Source organism: Salvelinus alpinus, chromosome 4, assembly GCF_045679555.1.
Source record: "Salvelinus alpinus chromosome 4, SLU_Salpinus.1, whole genome shotgun sequence".
Lineage (NCBI taxonomy): Eukaryota > Metazoa > Chordata > Actinopteri > Salmoniformes > Salmonidae > Salvelinus > Salvelinus alpinus.
Window position 1 is genome coordinate 2,572,649 of NC_092089.1, and position 12,868 is coordinate 2,585,516.

Genomic DNA, 12,868 nt, shown 5'->3' on the forward strand with positions numbered 1-12,868 from the left:
GACTGGCCCGCCCGTTCCCCAGACCTGAATCCAATTGAGCACATCTGGGACATCATGTCTCGCTCCATCCACCAACGCCACGTTGTACCACAGACTGTCCAGGAGTTGGCGGATGCTTTAGTCCAGGTCTGGGAGGAGATCCCTCAGGAGACCATCCGCCACCTCATCAGGAGCATGCCCAGGCGTTGTAGGGAGGTCATACAGGCACATGGAGGCCACACACACTACTGAGCCTCATTTTGACTTGTTTTAAGGACATTACATCAAAGTTGGATCAGCCTGTAGTGTGGTTTTCCACTTTAATTTTGAGTGTGACTCCAAATCCAGACCTCCATGGGTTGATAAATTTGATTTCCATTGATAATTTTTGTGTGATTTTGTTGTCAGCACATTCAACTATGTAAAGAAAAAAGTATTTAATAAGAATATTTCATTCATTCAGATCTAGGATGTGTTATTTTAGTGTTCCCTTTATTTTTTTGAGCAGTGTATATCTACTGTCCCTGTTCAATAGTCTATCTACTGTCCCTGTTCAATAGTATATCTACTGTCCCTGTTCTCTGCTCAATAGTCTATCTGCTGTCCCTGTTCAATACAATATCTACTGTCCCTGCTCAATAGTCTATCTACTGTCCCTGCTCAATAATCTATCTGCTGTCCCTGTTCTCTGTTTAATAGTATTTCTACTGTCCCTGTTCTCTGTTCAATAGTATTTCTACTGTCCCTGTTCAATAGTCTATCTACTGTCCCTGTTCAATAGTCTATCTACTGTCCCTGTTCAATAATCTATCTGCTGTCCCTGTTCTCTGTTCAATAGTATTTATACTGTCCCTGTTCTCTGTACAATAGTCTATCTACTGTCCCTGTTCTCTGTTCAACAGTATATCTACTGTCCCTGTTCTCATAGAGATGCTGTATTAACTCTCGCTTTGTCCTCCATAATCCTACACACTGAGTATGGCTGCTATACAGAGGAGAGAGAGAGAGAGAGACAGAGGAGTGTGTAACATTTATTTAACTAGGCAAGTCAGTTAAAAACAAATTCTTATTTACAATGACGGCCTACCGGGGAACAGTGGGTTAACTGCCTTGTTCAGGGGCAGAACGACAAAATCTTACCTGGTCAGCTAAGGGATTCGATCCAGCAACCTTTTGGTTACTGGTCCAATGCTTTAACTACTAGGCTCTGTGTCTGTGTCTGTGTCTGTGTCTGTGTGTGTGTGTCTGTGTGTGTGTGTGTGTGTGTGTGTGTGTGTGTGTGTGTGTGTGTGTGTGTGTGTGTGTGTGTGTGTGTGTGTGTGTGTGTGTGTGTGTGTGTGTGTGTGTGTGAGTGAGAGAGAGAGACAAAGAACTCATCCATGACTCCCCCTTCCAAAAAAGAGGGGCACGTGTCTAGTACTCTCCAACCCCCCCCAATCCCTTCCAAGAAAACGAACACACCCACTAACATTTATTCTACACAGTCAGCCCACCCCCACTCCCAAAATATTCACTCTACCCCGTACTCCCAAAATATTCACTCTACCCCGTACTCCCAAAATATTCACTCTACCCCTTACTCCCAAAATATTCACTCTACCCCGTACTCCCAAAATATTCACTCTACCCCTTACTCCCAAAATATTCACTCTACTCCTACTTCCAAAATATTCACTCTACCCCTTTACTCCCCAAACACACACCCTCAGTCTATCCTCAACTAACATACCCTTCAGCTTCACGCAGGCACACCCCACGCCACACCCTCAGTCTATCCTCAACTAACATACCCTTCAGCTTCACGCAGGCACACCCCACGCCACACCCTCAGTCTATCCTCAACTAACATACCCTTCAGCTTCACGCCGGCACACCCCACTCCATACCCTCACCCACTCTGCTCACGGCTGTAATGTTGAGCCAGTTAAAGTGTCTGTCTGATCAGACAACACAGACAGATCAGAGAAAGGAGGGAGAGAAGGGAAGGAGAGAGGGGGGAGCAGGGGGAGGGAAGGAGGAAGAGAGTAAGAGAGATAGACTTTCGTCCCCCATCCCTCCTTCTCTCCTGCACATATACATCCCGATCACTCTGGCCTTCCCACTCTCACTTTCTCTCTCTCTTTTCTGCCTCTCAACTCTGTGTATTTCTCATTAAGTCCACTGTAAATCAGATCACTACTCTCCGTAATAAATTACAGGCCTAGGAAGAGACAAGAGAGGAGTGTTTCTGCAGGTGGGGGAGGGGGGTAAAACCACAACATGGATACACTACAGCATGGATACACTACAACATGGATACACTACAACATGGATACCACTACAACATGGATACACTACAACATGGATACACTACAACATGGATACCACTACAGCATGGATACCACTACAGCATGGATACCACTACAACATGGATACCACTACAACATGGATACCACTACAACATGGATACACTACAACATGGATACACTACAACATGGATACCACTACAACATGGATACCACTAAAACATGGATACACTACAACATGGATACCACTACAGCATGGATACCACTACAGCATGGATACACTACAGCATGGATACACTACAACATGGATACACTACAACATGGATACACTACAACATGGATACCACTACAAAATGGATACACTACAACATGGATACACTACAACATGGATACACTACAACATGGATACACTACAGCATGGATACACTACAGCATGGATACACTACAGCATGGATACACTACAACATGGATACACTACAACATGGATACACTACACCATGGATACACTACAACATGGATACCACTACAGCATGGATACACTACAACATGGATACACTACAACATGGATACCACTACAACATGGATACACTACAACATGGATACACTACAACATGGATACACTACAACATGGATACCACTACAGCATGGATACCACTACAACATGGATACACTACAGCATGGATACACTACAACATGGATACACTACAACATGGATACCACTACAACATGGATACACTACAACATGGATACACTACAACATGGATACACTACAACATGGATACACTACAGCATGGATACCACTACAACATGGATACACTACAACATGGATACACTACAACATGGATACACTACAACATGGATACACTACAACATGGATACCACTACAACAGGGATACCACTACAGCATGGATACCACTACAGCATGGATACACTACAACATGGATACACTACAACATGGATACACTACAACATGGATACACTACAACATGGATACACTACAACATGGATACCACTACAACATGGATACCACTACAACATGGATACCACTACAACATGGATACACTACAACATGGATACACTACAACATGGATACACTACAACATGGATACCACTACAACATGGATACACTACAACATGGATACACTACAACATGGATACACTACAACATGGATACACTACAACATGGATACCACTACAACATGGATACACTACAACATGGATACCACTACAACATGGATACACTACAACATGGATACACTACAACATGGATACCACTACAGCATGGATACACTACAACATGGATACACTACAACATGGATACCACTACAGCATGGATACACTACAACATGGATACACTACAGCATGGATACACTACAACATGGATACCACTACAACATGGATACACTACAGCATGGATACACTACAACATGGATACCACTACAACATGGATACACTACAACATGGATACACTACAACATGGATACACTACAACATGGATACCACTACAGCATGGATACCACTACAGCATGGATACCACTACAACATGGATACCACTACAACATGGATACCACTACAGCATGGATACACTACAACATGGATACACTACAACATGGATACCACTACAACATGGATACCACTACAACATGGATACACTACAACATGGATACACTACAACATGGATACCACTACAACATGGATACACTACAACATGGATACACTACAACATGGATACACTACAACATGGATACACTACAACATGGATACACTACAACATGGATACACTACAACATGGATACACTACAACATGGATACACTACAACATGGATACACTACAACATGGATACACTACAACATGGATACCACTAAAACATGGATACCACTAAAACATGGATACACTACAACATGGATACACTACAACATGGATACCACTACAACATGGATACACTACAACATGGATACACTACAACATGGATACACTACAACATGGATACACTACAACATGGATACACTACAACATGGATACACTACAGCATGGATACACTACAGCATGGATACACTACAACATGGATACACTACAACATGGATACACTACACCATGGATACACTACAACATGGATACCACTACAGCATGGATACCACTACAGCATGGATACACTACAGCATGGATACACTACAACATGGATACCACTACAACATGGATACACTACAACATGGATACACTACAACATGGATACACTACAACATGGATACACTACAACATGGATACCACTACAGCATGGATACCACTACAGCATGGATACACTACAGCATGGATACACTACAACATGGATACACTACAACATGGATACCACTACAACATGGATACACTACAACATGGATACACTACAACATGGATACACTACAACATGGATACACTACAGCATGGATACCACTACAACATGGATACACTACAACATGGATACACTACAACATGGATACACTACAACATGGATACCACTACAACATGGATACCACTACAGCATGGATACCACTACAACATGGATACACTACAGCATGGATACCACTACAACATGGATACACTACAACATGGATACACTACAACATGGATACACTACAACATGGATACCACTACAACATGGATACCACTACAACATGGATACACTACAGCATGGATACACTACAGCATGGATACACTACAACATGGATACCACTACAACATGGATACACTACAACATGGATACACTACAACATGGATACACTACAGCATGGATACACTACAGCATGGATACACTACAACATGGATACACTACAGCATGGATACACTACAACATGGATACACTACAACATGGATACCACTACAACATGGATACCACTACAACATGGATACACTACAACATGGATACACTACAGCATGGATACACTACAACATGGATACACTACAACATGGATACCACTACAACATGGATACCACTACAACATGGATACACTACAACATGGATACACTACAACATGGATACACTACCACATGGATACACTACAACATGGATACACTACAACATGGATACCACTACAGCATGGATACACTACAACATGGATACACTACAACATGGATACACTACAACATGGATACACTACAACATGGATACACTACAACATGGATACACTACAACATGGATACCACTACAGCATGGATACACTACAACATGGATACCACTACAACATGGATACACTACAACATGGATACACTACAACATGGATACACTACAACATGGATACACTACAGCATGGATACCACTACAACATGGATACACTACAACATGGATACACTACAACATGGATACACTACAACATGGATACCACTACAACATGGATACCACTACAGCATGGATACCACTACAACATGGATACACTACAGCATGGATACCACTACAACATGGATACACTACAACATGGATACACTACAACATGGATACACTACAACATGGATACACTACAACATGGATACACTACAACATGGATACCACTACAACATGGATACACTACAGCATGGATACACTACAACATGGATACACTACAACATGGATACCACTACAACATGGATACACTACAACATGGATACACTACAACATGGATACCACTACAACATGGATACACTACAACATGGATACACTACAACATGGATACCACTACAGCATGGATACACTACAACATGGATACACTACAGCATGGATACACTACAACATGGATACACTACAACATGGATACACTACAGCATGGATACACTACAACATGGATACCACTACAACATGGATACACTACAACATGGATACACTACAACATGGATACACTACAGCATGGATACACTACAGCATGGATACACTACAGCATGGATACACTACAACATGGATACCACTACAACATGGATACACTACAACATGGATACACTACAACATGGATACACTACAACATGGATACACTACAGCATGGATACACTACAACATGGATACACTACAGCATGGATACACTACAACATGGATACACTACAGCATGGATACACTACAACATGGATACACTACAACATGGATACACTACAACATGGATACCACTACAGCATGGATACACTACAACATGGATACCACTACAACATGGATACCACTACAACATGGATACCACTACAACATGGATACACTACAGCATGGATACACTACAACATGGATACACTACAGCATGGATACACTACAACATGGATACACTACAACATGGATACACTACAACATGGATACCACTACAGCATGGATACACTACAACATGGATACCACTACAGCATGGATACCACTACAACATGGATACCACTACAACATGGATACACTACAACATGGATACCACTACAACATGGATACCACTACAACATGGATACACTACAACATGGATACACTACAACATGGATACCACTACAGCATGGATACACTACAACATGGATACACTACAGCATGGATACACTACAACATGGATACACTACAGCATGGATACACTACAACATGGATACCACTACAACATGGATACACTACAACATGGATACACTACAACATGGATACACTACAGCATGGATACACTACAGCATGGATACACTACAGCATGGATACCACTACAACATGGATACCACTACAACATGGATACACTACAACATGGATACACTACAACATGGATACACTACAACATGGATACACTACAGCATGGATACACTACAACATGGATACACTACAGCATGGATACACTACAACATGGATACACTACAGCATGGATACACTACAACATGGATACACTACAACATGGATACACTACAACATGGATACCACTACAGCATGGATACACTACAACATGGATACCACTACAACATGGATACCACTACAACATGGATACCACTACAACATGGATACACTACAGCATGGATACACTACAACATGGATACACTACAGCATGGATACACTACAACATGGATACACTACAACATGGATACACTACAGCATGGATACACTACAACATGGATACACTACAACATGGATACACTACAACATGGATACCACTACAGCATGGATACACTACAACATGGATACCACTACAGCATGGATACCACTACAACATGGATACCACTACAACATGGATACACTACAACATGGATACCACTACAGCATGGATACACTACAACATGGATACACTACAGCATGGATACACTGAAGCATGGATACACTACAACATGGATACCACTACAACATGGATACACTACAACATGGATACACTACAGCATGGATACACTACAACATGGATACACTACAACATGGATACCACTACAACATGGATACCACTACAACATGGATACCACTACAACATGGATACCACTACAACATGGATACACTACAACATGGATACACTACAACATGGATACACTACAACATGGATACACTACCACATGGATACACTACAACATGGATACACTACAACATGGATACACTAAAACATGGATACACTACAGCATGGATACCACTACAGCATGGATACACTACAGCATGGATACACTACAACATGGATACACTACAACATGGATACCACTACAGCATGGATACCACTACAACATGGATAGACTACAACATGGATACACTACAACATGGATACACTACAACATGGATACCACTACAGCATGGATACACTACAACATGGATACACTACAACATGGATACACTACAACATGGATACCACTACAACATGGATACACTACAACATGGATACCACTACAACATGGATACACTACAACATGGATACACTACAACATGGATACACTACAACATGGATACACTACAACATGGATACCACTACAGCATGGATACCACTACAGCATGGATACACTACAACATGGATACCACTACAACATGGATACACTACAACATGGATACACTACAACATGGATACACTACAACATGGATACCACTACAACATGGATACACTACAACATGGATACACTACAACATGGATACACTACAACATGGATACACTACAACATGGATACCACTACAACATGGATACACTACAACATGGATACACTACAACATGGATACACTACAACATGGATACCACTACAGCATGGATACCACTACAGCATGGATACACTACAACATGGATACACTACAACATGGATACACTACAACATGGATACCACTACAGCATGGATACCACTACAGCATGGATACCACTACAGCATGGATACCACTACAACATGGATACCACTACAGCATGGATACACTACAACATGGATACACTACAACATGGATACACTACAGCATGGATACACTACAACATGGATACACTACAGCATGGATACACTGAAGCATGGATACACTACAACATGGATACCACTACAACATGGATACACTACAACATGGATACACTACAGCATGGATACACTACAACATGGATACACTACAACATGGATACCACTACAACATGGATACCACTACAACATGGATACCACTACAACATGGATACCACTACAACATGGATACACTACAACATGGATACACTACAACATGGATACACTACAACATGGATACACTACCACATGGATACACTACCACATGGATACACTACAACATGGATACACTAAAACATGGATACACTACAGCATGGATACCACTACAGCATGGATACACTACAGCATGGATACACTACAACATGGATACACTACAACATGGATACCACTACAGCATGGATACCACTACAACATGGATAGACTACAACATGGATACACTACAACATGGATACACTACAACATGGATACCACTACAGCATGGATACACTACAACATGGATACACTACAACATGGATACACTACAACATGGATACCACTACAACATGGATACACTACAACATGGATACCACTACAACATGGATACACTACAACATGGATACACTACAACATGGATACACTACAACATGGATACCACTACAGCATGGATACCACTACAGCATGGATACACTACAACATGGATACCACTACAACATGGATACACTACAACATGGATACACTACAACATGGATACACTACAACATGGATACCACTACAACATGGATACACTACAACATGGATACACTACAACATGGATACACTACAACATGGATACACTACAACATGGATACCACTACAACATGGATACACTACAACATGGATACACTACAACATGGATACACTACAACATGGATACCACTACAGCATGGATACCACTACAGCATGGATACACTACAACATGGATACACTACAACATGGATACACTACAACATGGATACCACTACAGCATGGATACCACTACAGCATGGATACCACTACAGCATGGATACCACTACAACATGGATACCACTACAGCATGGATACACTACAACATGGATACACTACAACATGGATACACTACAGCATGGATACACTACAACATGGATACACTACAACATGGATACACTACAGCATGGATACCACTACAGCATGGATAACATTATAGCATGGATACCACTACAGCATCAGCACATATCACGGTCTGACACCTAAAAACACTTTAAATCACTGGCCCAAAGTCAATCACACACTTTCACAAAGTCAGGTGATCAAGATGAACATGTATAGGGCAGTCTATCCTTTGTGTAATAATGATATTCTGATAGAACCACTTATCAATGTGTGAGAGAAGTAGAGAGAGACGAGGAGAGAGAGAGACAAGGAAAGAGAGAGCGAGAGAGAGAGAAAAGGAAAGCGAGAGAGAGAGAGAGAGAGAGATGAGGAGAGGAGAGGGGGGAGAGAAAGAGAGAGAGATGAGGAGAGATCGAAAGCGAGAGAGGGATTGCACAGTGTTCCATCACAGCAGCAAGATTTGTGACCTGTTGCCACAAGAAAAATGCAACCAGTGAAGAACAAACACCATTGTAAATACAACCCATATTTATGTTGATTTATTTTTCCTTTTGTACATCATTGCAACACTGTATATAGACATAATATGACATTTGAAATGTTTTTATTATTTTGGAACTTTTTTCAGTGTAATGTTTAGGGTTAATTTAACTTTTGTTTATTATCTTTTTCACTTGCTTGGCAATGTAAATATATGTTTCCCATGCCAATAAAACCCCCTTAAATTTAGTGAGGCTGGGGTAGAGGATATAGGAATATAGCATTAAAGGACATTGCTGAGGTGACATTATCACAATAAAAAGGTATGATGAGGAAATGAAGGGAGATAGTGGATAGAAGAGATACTCAGATTCCACCCCCCTGGGCCTTATGTAAAATCTCCTTTAGATTTAAACACGTTTCTAATTGAATATGACCTGCAGAGGTGTGCGGTGCTCAATCTCTGAGATTAGAAAATATACACAGGACTCCAAAACCAGTTGGATGGAATCACGAAAGCATCATCACTTTCCATAATAGCCACTGTTTACTGTAAACCAGCTTAATCTGGAAGGAGTATTTTAGCATCTTCAATATGGTTCCCTCCGTCTCTCTGGTTTGGTTGTCAGGAGGTTTGTGTTGGGCAGTCTATGTTAAATCAGTTACAGAGTGTTAGTAGCAAATCCGTGTGGAACCCAGATCCTCTGACCTTCAATTACCTTCCCAGCTGTTTGGGGAATCCCTCTCTCCCTCTCTCATCCCATTCCTCTCTCTTCCACTCATCCCCTTTCCTCCCGATGCCTCCCTCTCTTCACTTCAATCCCTCCATTTCTGTTCACTTGTCTCTCACTAAGACACCAGTTGATTTGCCCCTGTTCCACCTGAGCCCCAAACCATAGACAACACAAATACCCAGCAGCAGGCCTTCCACTATTCACATCTGACGTATTAGTAACCCTATACATACTCCATTCAAACTGAGAACAACTAATTACACCCCCCCCCCCCCCCCGCCCTGCCCCCCATCTCTCTCTTAGCTCTTAGGCACACACGCACGCACGCACGCATGCACTCCATTTGCCCTTCAGGTATTACAGGAAATGTCAATCTAAGCTGAATCCATGCATCACTCCGTCCAATCATAAACCAACTTATTTACCAAGTATTAAACCAAAGTAATTTACCAAGTAGCTTCTAACATCACACGGATACATAAAGTTGAAACAAGGCTTCATAGACACTAACCTCCTACTCCTCATTCTGTAATACTATACACTCCTACCTTTGGTGGAACGTATTATGCATTTTCCATCAAATAGTAATTGACTCTGTTATTAGCATAAACAGTCTCTGTCTGTGTCTCTGTTGGCTGAAATGGCCAAGCGATGGAAAGAGAGTGTGGTGGGACCCACATGAAAAAACACTATAATATACTATGGTTTCAATACTATAAATCAAATCAAATTTTATTTGTCACATAAACATGGTTAGCAGATGTTAACGCGAGTGTAGCGAAATGCTTGTGCTTCTAGTTCCGACAGTGCAGTAATATCTAACAAGTAATCTAACAATTCCCCAACAACTACCTAATACACACACATCTAAAAGGGGTGAATGAGATTATGTACATGTAAGTATATGGATGAGTAACGACCGAGCGGCATAGGCAAGGTGCAATAGATGGTATAAAATACAGTATACATGCAGATATATATGTATGAATACTATAGTATACTATGGTTTAAATACTATAGTCTACTACGGTATGAATATTATAGTCTACTATGGTATAAATACTATAGTATTCACTGTAATGGTTTTGCTGACTTTACTGTAGCATTTACAGTAGCATACTGTAGTATAAATACCGTAGTAAAAGAAAACTGTAGTATATACTATAGTAATTAATGTAGTGTTTTTGTGGATTGTAGTATACTGTAGTATTTATTGTAGTGTTTTTGTTTTATTGTCTTTTACATAGAATTGGAGGCTTTCTCCTCGAGGAAACCTACTGGAGAAATACTAAAAGAACACATTTTACATAACCCGTAGGTAGGTAGGTAGGACTGGGGTCTGAATGGAGAGTTCAGAGCTTTTGCTCTTTTCTATAACATGTAGGGAACACATTATATGGTCTATACTTGGCATGTAGGTTTCTCACTTATGGGTGGTACAACTTCATATGGGGGAGGGGAATGTGCAGGGTATATGCAAATTAAAACTGTAGTATTTACTTTAGTTCAAAAGGTGTTTTTTCAGACTGTAGTGTTTTTACAGACATTACTGTAGTATTTACTACAATGTTTTCGGGGAGATAATACTGTAGTATTTACTATAGTATTCTACAACATTCTATAGTAAGTACTCCACATGATTGAGGGACACTACCGTGTGTAGCATAGTATTCTACAGTATACTACAGTTTACTATAGAATTATATAGTAAGTACTGAAGTATTCTATAGTAATCTGTAGTATTTTTTTCATGTGGGGAGAGTCGACACCAAAAATCCTGAAGACGTTAAAAACAAATCAGCCAGCTAGTCTGGCGTAGGCTACTGAATAGCCTTATGTATTTTGTTTAGTAGAGATTGTCAGATGGCTCCATATGCATTGCTTATCAATCACCCAGTTCATTAGGACACGTGCACACACTGACATAGCAGCTGTAGCTAATT

The 12,868-nt window shown here is 40.8% G+C and overlaps 1 protein-coding gene and 1 non-coding gene across 5 annotated transcripts in view; both read right to left on the reverse strand.

Annotated features, from left to right (window-relative positions):
- LOC139572738 (disintegrin and metalloproteinase domain-containing protein 22-like) overlaps positions 1-12,868 on the reverse strand; it is a 131,420-nt gene that overhangs the window by 100,347 nt on the left and 18,205 nt on the right. The gene's annotated exons all lie outside the window — the stretch shown is intronic.
- Positions 12,177-12,229, reverse strand: LOC139574885 (U7 small nuclear RNA). The gene has a single exon (XR_011674843.1). It is a non-coding gene; the product is annotated as a U7 small nuclear RNA (small nuclear RNA).